We start from the raw sequence: 12,141 nt of genomic DNA on the forward strand, positions 1-12,141 counted from the left end.
ACACACACAAAAAAAATCTGAAGATACTTTATGTAGTAGGCCGGTGTCTCTCTATTATTCACAAAATCCCACTTTCGCGTCCCATAGTAAGCAGCCATAGCGGATAAGACATCGCTGTCAACCAAATTTCTAGCAGAAATGACTTTTCGGTTACGTAAAATGCAGCAGAATCGTTACTCCGCCGTGGAAACAGGTAGCGAAATATTCGGTAGCGTCTCCATGCACAACACTTCTTGCGCACACAATTGTGCTGTACAGCTCTCCCGTTATGTGTGCGTTTGTTGATATAGTCTTAAGGTACCGAGTTTCCTCGTCGGTAGTCCATTGTGTACATTTCAGGCAGCAGTGGCCGTGTGTCACTTTCCTGTCACTGGCTTCTCCCGTTCACGTACAGTTTATAGTACTTTGACTTGCTTCTGCCGCTATATGGTAGAAATTATAGTGTTTGTACGGAGCACCAAACCGGGGATCCCCGATGATGTTGACTTTGGATGTTTAGCGTCCCCTGGTCGTCCCTGTCATCATAGGCTGCCGTCGTTCTCGCTAGCCCTGCTGCCTATCACAGACGTCAGGCGAGATTAGGTTGTCGTGATGTGCGAGGATTTACCTACATAAAACTAAGGTACGAATGTATTTACGTTGCTATAAAGCTCTGCTGGGACTTTTTTTTTTTTTTTTTTTTGCAGTGGCGATTGGCCGTGACAGTGTTTCAATTCCTATCCTGGCACTGCTCACATCTTTCATAGGATGGGGTGCTTCGGTCTAAGCTGAGTCCAGGGTCTCAACTAACTTCAGCAAACCGCCATCTGGATCACGCCCGTTCATTCGGCCTTCGTGAATCGTTTGAACGTATACAAGCCGTCCTTACAAATGCTTAGACAGTGGGCAGACACGTCCTATAGGCTTCGAGATTGACCACCGTCTATTTGAAACTGAAGTTCTCAAGGAGGGCACGCCTTAACATCTATCTGGCATGCTTAGCCCTGGCGCTGCCATTACCTCGATTTAATGGCAGGGATATTTTGGTTTCCACGTCCTTTCGAATACTATGCCGCTGTGAGGGAATGCACCCTCTGCAAAAAAACCGCTCTATAGAGTGTGCCTACCTGTCGGGAGTGTTCCCAGTGACGACCTCTAACCAATTTAACCGTCACCCTTTATAATGATAACTGCCTTGTATTCCATGTGTTTTAAGCCTATCTTTTCGTGTTTGATGTATAGGGTTCACCAAGATAAACTTCAAGGTTTGTAACGAAGGTAAAAGAAATAGAAACAGTGTTGAGAAGCAAAAGTAGATGTTAGACGACGTATTATGCCCCAAAATTTTATGTCGATGCTACCACTCGGTCCGTTTCTCTACGGATAAATCGGAAAAAAATTCCTTCAGATGACGAAACGGTCGAACGCGGCGTTGCAGACGATTTCGCACAGTAGTCGTCTGCATTCAGTTCCACTTGTTCACTTCGTTTCGACCTCGTCTCGTCGTCGAAAGCGTTTGACGCTTTCGCTGGGCTACGAAGCAATACATTGGATGCCATCGCTGTGTTCCCGACAAACTTCTCTTTCTTCATCTTATCTTCTAGCTTGAACTTTGTTCTTTTTCACAAACGCAAAGGAAGGTATTTCGTACATTACGTAGTATAACACCGACACGCAATAACCCTTCTCACTCCCATATCGCTCGCATGTAGCCCGTCCGTGCGCATTGTATCGAATAATACCCTCGCACATTTATCACGGCGGCGTTGAAACCAGAAAGCCGGAAAATACGTTCGCAGTGTTCGCATGCAAGACTCATTCAAAGTGGCAAAAAACGAACCAAAATCCAGCCGCAATGCCGTAACGATGCGCCTGGTTAAATCTGAAACTTGCGCACACTGGAGTCTGGATAGCAGTAATTATCCTAAGTGTAGCAGACATCTGGGAGAACATAACGTACTCGCCTCTTGTTACCATTTTTTTTTTCATTCCCTTTGCGGATCTTTTTCTAATGCGGGCTATAATCTTGAGATGCATCATCATTATGCTGGCAGTTTGGTATTGCTCGCTCTATTTGCGATCGCTTTACGAAAGCAGCTTTCGCTCCGACAGGCTGTTATTATAATAACGCTCGTTTCATCTCGATGTTGTATTGAGACGACGAGTGCGTCTGTGTATGAAATGAGATATGGTCGTCGTGACAACATCAGAACTGATCAGGAATGATCTTTGAGTGAATGCATATAAAGGAGTGTGAGCATAATGTTTCATGTAGAATGTGTTGTGTATCCATGCCGATGGATTGAAATGTCGTCGCGGCAACACAAAAACATGTAAGGTGCCACACACGTAATATTGAAAGTGGGAAAAGAGGAAATGAAGTTGTGCAAGGCTACCGTGCTGCCACGGTGGTGCTGCAGTGACGAGAGAGCACAAAAATCGTTACGTGCGGTATAGGTTATGTGCATGTGCTACTCGGAAATCGATATTGGTAGATGGAGCATGATAGGAAACTATGGTTCGTCTGCGAATGATGAAGTCGTGACGTCTTTGTCAGCAGACACGTGTCAAAGTGAGGAGAGGAAGAGAGAGAGAGAGAGAATAGAATAGTGAGTGTTAGCGCACCGTACGTTATCGGCTTTGCGCACGTAAGGGATAGCGGGGTGGTTCTGCTCACTGCGCCTCTTTATGGTTTGCGCGTGCGCAGATTCACCAGCGCTTTCACCAGCGCTGTCGACCAGCGCTTCAGCGATTTGTCGCTTTACATCCGAGCAATCGCAAACGATTCTCGGCAGCCAATAGAAGTGCCCGTATGATCTGACGTCACAACAGGAGAGAAGGAGCCGGGAGAGTTCGCCGCTCCTTTGAAGCACTTCCTAGCTGCCTGAAACGTTGGCCCGTTTTTTGCTACTCCTCGTTCCTCCTCTCTTTTTTCTCCTTCCGGTGCCTTTCAGAGTAACTCTAATTTCTTGTCTGCTTTTAGTGAGATGTTTTCAGAATTTGGAACGTTTCCATCATCCCCGTTTTTCACTTCAGCACATAAAATAAATGCGAGACTCGAAAACGAAAAAAAAAAAAAAAATAGAAAGACAGACACGCACACACCGACATCCCTTCGCCGAACGAGACGCCTTGACAGATGAAACCTAAAGCACATACGTTTGATGGCTGCTAACAAGACGTCAGAGCCACAGCCGCTTTCAAATCCCACATGATGATTAAAAAGAAAAAGAAAAAAAAATTACAGAGACGTATATAAGTCGTCTTGAGCCGAATTTCTTTTTGGTCGCGAGAAGCGGTCGATGTCAGTAAAGCCTTTGTGCTCAACGCGTTCAGTCATCTAGTTGCCATCGTTAAGCGTAGCCCAGCTATCAGCACCTCTTACGAGCAATTGCCAGCCGGCGTAAACTGCCGATAAAGGAACCGCCTTTCTTCCTTTGGTTCCCACCGAAAATGAACCAGTGTGCCGCTTCGTGCCGCTTCTGATGAATTGGCCCACCCACAGCATGCTCCGTTCTGTATGTGTGCGGCTGCCCGTACGTTGGCCCGGCGATTTTTCTAAACCTTGCGTTACAGACTCCGAGAGTATTTTCCGCCGATGGCAGTGCCACCACCACTACCGCAGGTTGCTGTACGGTTGTGCGATAAATGGAAGGACATTTTTGCGTTGAGGGGGCGATAATTTATGGGTACCCGGGTGTGAGTGGGAGTTAATATTGCGATAAGCAGAGCCACATTTGCGGTTGTGAAATATTGATACGTCGTTCTGTCATATCGGCGTGTTACGTCCGTGAAAGATGCCGAATGAAAAGAGAAAATGGCGAAAATTATGGGAGGGCGGTTCTGGCTAGCGTTACAAACGGAGATGGAAAGAGAGACGGGATTCTATCGGGCGTTTGCCCCCCCCCCCTTCCAATTGCTGCTAATTAGCTCAATGGTAGAAGCTTGCGTCAAGGCGTGTTTTTCGGGGAACCCACACTAGCTCTCATGTGCTTGCACGTGTTATTGGATAATATTTGTATCGGCCGTTGTAGTCGCCATAGTTTATTCGTCAGTTCACTCAGTCTTTATTTTCATTAGCATCGTAATTTATCATAGTAGCGTATTGATTCGATAATTGTGCGCATATAATTATTGACATAAAGATACAAACACGCGTAATTAATGAGTTGCAAGAGTGATGCTCGGTGAACTATATTAATTGAGATATTATATTTGGGTTATAAATAACTACACGCGGAAAGGAGTAGCCCATTACAAACAGGCACTACGACTGAATCAATAAAGACAACGCTTTATTTGAGTAGCTTTATGAGTGGGTACTAAACTGCGTAAAAAAACCGGTTACAACTTCGGGCACTGCGCCGAACGAGTATAAATGCCTCAGCTTTACAGGCCTATTGTTGGCGTTAAACGTTTGGCGCAAATCTTTTTGAAATGCATTAAACTAGTACCTAGATTTTATGGGATGCCCTTTTAATGTTTTGTGAGATCGTTAAAAAATTTGTAATACTACTGTGATAGTTACACAATTTCAGCGTTTAATTCCATTTTGAATTGTCAATTTGAACCGCGAACACAATATCGCGATCACGGGACTGCTACATGCCAGTGTCACGGATAAAGGCACGTTCATCGTGGTTGGCCCCTAGAAAGTTATCGTTTCAGAATGATGGGTTTACACACCTGAGAACGAATCCGAATGACATTTGACAGTTTTGAAGTATTCTCTTGTGCAGGTTTTTCTTTTCTCGTTTTTTAATCAGAAAAGTCGATAATTGATACCTTTTCACTTCGATGATTACTCGCGAGTCAGAAACAGTCTGTCACGGTACAGTGGTGCCACAGTGTACGACTTCGACAAGCGGTTCTGTCGATAAGAACAGAACTGAAACAGCTCAGTGCAGAGCAACTAAAAATTGCCATGGTGACAACAATGATGAATTGTCATGACGGAGAGCAGCCTAGTGGTTCATTGGTCGATAGACAGGAGGTGTTAGCACCCGACAGTGACACACGCACTGCAATTGGATGTGCTGCACGGATCATCAGGACACGTGTGTCGCGTTAAGAGGGACATTGAAAGCGTTTATGGCCAACCATTCAAGATGAAACCATCAGATGCCAGTTATCGTCAGCATGTACCGTTCACTATAGGCGATATTCTTTGTTCTACATGTCTGATTTTTACCTTTTCTAGATAAAGGATTCCGTTATAAGTGCGCCCCCAAAGGTCACCCGTTTTCCGCGCCTGGCTAGGCTGCTATATTTTTCAATTGCGTACTATGTGTGAGCTCGGTAGATGAGTCGGTGAAATGTGTTGACTCGCTGAGCTCAAGACTGCGGCTTCCATCTCGGTCGAAATTATCCGCTGGTCCCCTGGTGGTCGAAATTATCCGCTATCCTTACGTGTAAATCAACTCCAATTACTTACGTGCAGAAACCTAATTTGAGCTATACACGAAATCTTTTGCTCCTTTGTCACAACGTCCGAGGCGGTGCTTCACTGGCTGTTTGATATTCATCAGCAGCAACAACAGCAAGATATATATTAATGATGATCAATGGGGAGATTCGCCATTTTCATCATCCGCATTCATCAGCAAGATGATAGCATAGCACAGTTTTTCGCCGGTATTTCGAGCAGAAGCTCTTCTTCTACTGGGACTCCACTGGATATCTACAGAGACCGTCATGACTCTGTCTTTCTTCAGCAACTAAGCCACCGTGCAGCTGGTGGTTTTTGTGTGATGCTGCCATGAGCAAATCTAACCTATATCTGATACCTGGAGTACGGGTAGGAAGGTATGGAGGTTTAGATATTTAGGTCCACTCTGAAAAGCATTGTTGAGGCTATTCTTGCCACCACACTTCAACAGAATATAGATTTGCCTGCCTGTTATTTTTAAATCCATATTTAAATGGCTCAGTTGGTTCAGTTCAAAACGGATCCATCCGCTTCATACTATACTTAATTACTCACTCACAGCCAGTATAACCGATATACGACATACATTAGGCCTGCGTCTTTTTTCATAAAGTATACTACCAGAATGAATCGCTTCGCGACACTTACACCCCCCCCCCCCACTACGTCTCATCGCGAGTGGACCATAGTCAAAAGGTCGGTGTCGCATCGTGCGTTTTTCAACTGTTTCTTTCCAAAAAGCTCAGTAGAATGGAATCGCCTTCCTGGTAAGCTCACTGTTATCACTGACACCGCTTATTTCACAGATTTGGTATGTGTTCATGGCCACTGTGTCTCGTAATAGCAATGTGTAACATAAGGTATATAAAATATCCTGGAGGGGGGATATGTTTAATGATGATTTTAAAAAAAAGAGGAAGGGAAAGGTTAGTCATGATGGAGGCTTGGTATTCCCAAAAGCAAAGAGAAACAACCAAGAGGACAACCACACAAAGTCTCAACTGCCTAAGAAGAACGAACGAAAAAAGAAGAAAGTCACTGAAAACGTTAGCTAGCTGCAGGACTCGAACCCACATCTTCTAGATTACAGGTCGAGGTCTCTACCAATAGGGCTAAGCTAACACTTTTTTTTTCAACACAACATTTTATTGAGCCATGTAGCCGCAAACACAAAACACAAATCAATAGAGAATACACATATAAGCTAACACGCCTCTCCAATTATTTCCAAGGTTGCTGCGGGTATATGGGAAGCTAGGTGGGTATGGGCTGTTGTGGGTATGGGAACAAGGGTACGGGTTGCTGTGGGAAGATGTGGGTTCGAGTCCTGCAGCTGGCTAACCTTGTCAGTGACTTCCTCCTTTCTTCCTTCATATATATACATATAGATAATGTATGTTTATTATTATGTAATCAACGCATACCTCTGTAACACGTTGTCAGTTTGCATAATGACTCCCCTCTTCAATGCTGTAAGCCCTCAGGGTAATTAAAACAAACAAATAAATAAATATGAATTTTCTGGAAGGCAGCACATTCACCATGAAGTTACGTTAACGCAGCGTTATCACGACAACTAGGACAACGGCACTGGAACGTAAGAAGCAACCGAGAGCGACTCTGGTTCAACGCAAACGACAAGAACATTCAGTTGCCGGACGTCCAGGCTGGATCATTATTCCGTCACACTGGAGGACGTGTTCGCTCGTCCGAGCCATCGATTGGAATGTCCTCGAAGCCAGTTTCCTTCCACCAAACGCACTTTCTCACCCTCCTCATTTGCATGACAAGCGAATCGCAGAGGACAGCAGCTTTTGTTTCTCTCCATGTCCTTCTTTTTTTTTTTTTTTATTTTGTTTTATTTTTTTTTTCTGTTTCATTCGTCCCGCTTTCCCATTCTAACAGAAACGGCTTCGAATGCTAATGGACAAATGTTTTTGTGATTATCTTCGCGCAGGACAATTTTCCGGGAGGCTTCGCCGACGCGAAGGCGGAAAAGAAAAAATAATAATATGGACAAGCTCTTGATTCGCGTGTGCCCAGAGCGAGGGCGTAACGTGTGTTCCAACTGCGACGCCATTAGTGGAGAACGGCTGCGGCTTATAGCTGCGGGCTACAAGGAACATGCGTTTATTTCAACGTGCCTGGTACTCTTCCCCTGTACATGCTAACGCCGTAGCTAATTTTTGGTAACGATGCACACCGCAAATGTTTGCAGCTTATCGCCGCGCGTTGGTAATTGGAAGGAAGATTTTATTTGCTCTTATCGCTCGCATATAATACCCTAACGGTGGCGGCAGCACGATTGCGGGAATGTTTGTAATGTGGAAGTGTGACAGGGTTTACTGTCTCTCTCATCTCGCGTAGGTGCTTCGGAAGTCTTGTGCTCTAAGTACTGCAGTGATGTCTAGTGAGACGTTACAAAGACGCGGTCCTCTCAGCCCGTTCCCTTCCGTTCCTAAAAATTATTATATCTTCTCCCTCTTCCCTCCCCTATATTATTCCTCCTCCTCGTTTATCTACATATAAGTACTAACAAAGTGCTTAAGATCCCTTGCGTGTTCGAACAGTCTGTACAGGTACATGACGCTCGGCGTAGTTTCTACTGATCGTTGGTGACACACACACACACACACATACATTGGATGGTGATGGGGTGGGCGATTCACCGCCGCTGAGGCGGTACACTGCCCTATTTCGCGTTGGGACAGGATGAAGGGATGATGATGGGGGCTTTCAAAGAGCCGTCGCCAGACCGGTGGAGCACAAGTACTCCGCCAGAAGACGAAGGCCCTGCGTCTGGTGGGCAGCGTTCGACCACGGACCGAGGATCTTCGCTAGGTTGAACGGCCGCTTGTCAATGCGTTGCATAGAGATCGTTGGTGAGTTGATAATGCTCTGCATCAAAACCTAGACCACGCAATGTACGTACCCAGGGGTTTGGCTTGTTTAGTATCTTTCCGGTTCCCCAATCCGGAATATAGGGACACATCTGGGTGCAAAAATACTCCAAAAGCCGGGAGACGACATGACGGGACAAAAAAAAGTAGACTCCTACTTAACATAACAAAATAACAAGGTTTACTCAGACGTTTCGTCCGTCGGTTTTTGTTACACGGTTTTTGTTACAAACCGAGGGGTCACCACGTACCACGGTCATACGTGGTGACCCCGTGGTTTGTAACAAAAACCGTGGCCCCCTTCCCGAACAATACTCCCATCTCCTTAAATAGCGACCAGTTGTGGAATCACTCATTCAGTTTGGCTCTGATGATGTCTGTCGCATGACGGACGAAACGTCTGAGTAAACCTTGCTATTTTGTTATGTTAAGTCGGAGTTCTCTACTTTTTTTGTCACGTCTGGTTTAGGACACGTAGGGAGTAGGGACATGTCTGGCTGCGAGGAACTTGAGGAGATTGAAAGTTCTCAGAATACGATGAGGACGGTACAGTATTATTTCTTAAAATCCTTTCAGCGTGCACGAGGGATGTTTTTGTAAATAAAAGGCACTTTTCTTATTACCACAGTCTCAACCGGAAGGTGTAATAACACTGTTGGAAAAGGTGCTCGCAAAGTACTCTTTTTTTTTTTTTTAAGCGGAACACCCCCCCCTCCCCCCCTTGAAATTGTGATTTCCGCAGAATATGACCTTTGACAGCTGATGCTTACTGCAGAACCCACCGTCTAGATGAATGTCTCACGAAACGCCCTTCTGTACGGAACGGAACTTACACCACAAAGCGTGTGCCAGAGGACAATACATTTAGGTACACGCGAAAGGTGTAGAAAGTGCTGTGGAGATAATTTTCTAACAGTTGACATATGGCACCTCGATGCTTCTGTTTTGTTCGTCCGTTGGGTGTTTCACCCTCAGCACGATTGCTTTTACCTGATTTTCTAGACTATACGCGCTCCTATGGCCGCGTTTACTTTGCTGAAGGCGCGCCGTCGAGAACTAGATTTGATGTGTTTTGAGATTTGACTGCAATAATTTTGAAGACACGGCGCATTCTTCGATGTCATTCGAATCTAAGATATTCCACCACTAATTGTTATTCATTCGCTGATTGTGCAGTGCAACATCGCAACCCTGTCATCGCATCTTCATTTTCTCTGCAACATTAGGCACGCCTCCGCAATCGATTCTATCATTTTCGCTATAAACACTAGGCACTGGAGTTTAGGAGTCTAACACTAGTGTTTATCGTAGGTGCCGTAATGTATTGTGCATTAACACACGAAAAACAATGTTCGTGGTATAGACTAAAGCCTTGAAATTACAATGCAGAAGGTATTGATTTCCGAGTGAACATTTTCCTTCATTTCGTTTTCTTTCTTTTTTTTTTTCTTCAACGCTTTCTTTCTTTCTTAACGTTTCTACCGAACGGGAACTATAATTCCCGCGCTGGTATTTTTCTTATTTCTGGCGTTGATTCGCGTCTTACAAATTCACAGAAGGAATCCTCACTTTTCCAATATTGATTCCGCTCGACTACATTAAGATACGCATACAGTCTCTTCTCCCCCCTCATTTTATTGAACGGAACCTGCAGTCGAGTCAGTGCCATCCGGATATTCGGTGCGAAGACGTTCGGGGCATCTATACGTGCTTCGATAATGGTTCTAAAGTGCTCGGCTCGGAACGGTTACTGGAGCACGGCTTCATTTTGAGCTTCATAGCGAAGAATGATACGTGGACCGACCTAGCGATTCCGAAACATTCTATTTGCATCAACGCACGTGTGTTTATTTTCTGTCAGATAAAGAACGGATAAGAGCTATAAGACCACGTTTCGAGCTCCCATGGCTTTCAGTGCGTGCAGTAGGCGCACGTGTACGTGCATGAATACGGAATAAAACGAATTGTGCTCGCGTGCACTGATGTTCCCTGTTATCACGGAACATATGTGTCGTCGTCCTCAGGTTAAGGGCTGTTCGGATATAGCCCTTAGATCGATACAGAGCAAAACAATGGCAATGCAGAAAAAGGGCTCTATGATTAACATAAACGTAATGCAGGTACAACTGTATCGATATCATAAATGTATGAGCAATCGCATTTATGAATGACACACTTTAACGGCACTACAAGGCTAAGCAATATTTGATGCCCAGTTCGAACTGTTGCATTTACGTGGGTTACTCATGTGACGCGTTACGGTTGTCACGGCGACGATGTAGTCTGTACCGAAACATACCAAATACGCAAGAGATATCGCCCAAAGTTGGTCTAGACCGAAGTTCTTGCGGGGCCGGAGACACGTGACCATGAGGCTAACCAATGAGCGAAGATGCTTTCCGTAAGCGTGCCTGTGCTCGTCTTGACTGGGCGTGTGGAGCGCTCGACGCAACTTGAATGGTTAAGGACGGCAAACGCTCATCGCTGAAACGCAAACGTCGTCCGTGCACTGAACGTATGCGCCTGAACGGCGCGTCATACGACAACCACGTCCGCACTGAACGCGGTCGTCCTATCGTCCTATCCTATCGTTTGTCGTATCATCGCCGCATTGTTATCCTTCCCACAACGCAGAGAAGCAGCACCGCGTACTGCACTTTAAGGGACTGATCAACAACAACAACAACTTTATTTTCGGTCTTGGAGAGTGGGGAGTTTCATCGCAACAGGCGATACTCTACCCCAGTGCTTGGTGGAATGGGGGTAATAAAATAACGAGCCCCTTTACAATAACGATCGAAGTCCGATGGTGTCCAGAAATGTCAGAAGAGCTTTGAGCGCAGAGCGTTGGTGGGCTGGATTGGGCCAGGGACCAAGCAATTTCGGTAGGGAGAAAGGGCCAGAGTCCAGCTGACGAAGAGACTCGGAGAGTGTGATTCGGGAAGGTTCGTAGTGAGGGCAATGAAGAAGAATGTGCTCCAGATCCTCAAGAGCACCACAGTGGCAACAGGTGGGAGAATCAATCTGTCTCAAGCGGTAACGCCACTGAGCTGTAAAGGCCACATCGAGGCGCATGCGGTGGATTAATGCAGCATCCTGACGAGATGTGTTTCGTGGCATGCGGAAAGCGAGCATGGGACTGATCAGATTTCCCGAACACTCCGTAAATGTTGCGTTCAAAATGTTTCTTCCTGTGGAGAACCTTGTACACTAGAATTTTCTTCCTGCTCGAAGTGCGCCACTTTTTTAACCACGCGCGGCTGAAATGGTCACCCGGACCTCTCCTCCAAGTTCCTCTTTCCTCTCGTGTTCCTCCTCTCGGGTCGCACAGGGGAGCACGGGCCAATCATGGTCGTACCATTCGGTGCCCGGTGACGTCGTCGGCGGCGTCACCGGGCGCGGCGGAGAAGATGGTCAAAGGGCCCGTTAAGCAGCATCTCTACCCCAACGCGCTCGGTGTACTCTTCTCCTCGTACTCCTGTGCGTCTACTGAACGGTCTTTGAGAAGCATGAGCTGGATACGCGCCCCAGCGAAATTTCCAACGCGGCTCCTCGGCCCCCCTTTCCGGCCTCCCCTTCCTTCATACGTCATGGAGCCAGAACAGCATTTACGCGCTCCGACCGCGAAGCTGGAGCGTGAGAGTTCTTCAAGAGCGTTACGCTCCGGAAAATGAGTGACACCGTTTAGTAAAAAGGAGCACGCTCCCCGCTCTCTGGAGCCGTTACTTAACGCTCCCAAAGTCTCCGCACTACACTTCGCCGCCAACTCCCGCCGCTCGTGGTGGCACTGCGACAGTCGTCTCAGTTGCGTATCGCATCGGCACTTCGTTTAAA

At 46.2% G+C, this 12,141-nt stretch overlaps 1 protein-coding gene across 1 annotated transcript in view; it reads left to right on the forward strand.

Annotated features, from left to right (window-relative positions):
• Positions 1 to 12,141, forward strand: part of LOC135393811 (cell adhesion molecule Dscam2-like) — a 306,350-nt gene that overhangs the window by 234,720 nt on the left and 59,489 nt on the right. The window lies entirely within an intron of this gene.

Source organism: Ornithodoros turicata, chromosome 5, assembly GCF_037126465.1.
Source record: "Ornithodoros turicata isolate Travis chromosome 5, ASM3712646v1, whole genome shotgun sequence".
NCBI lineage: Eukaryota > Metazoa > Arthropoda > Arachnida > Ixodida > Argasidae > Ornithodoros > Ornithodoros turicata.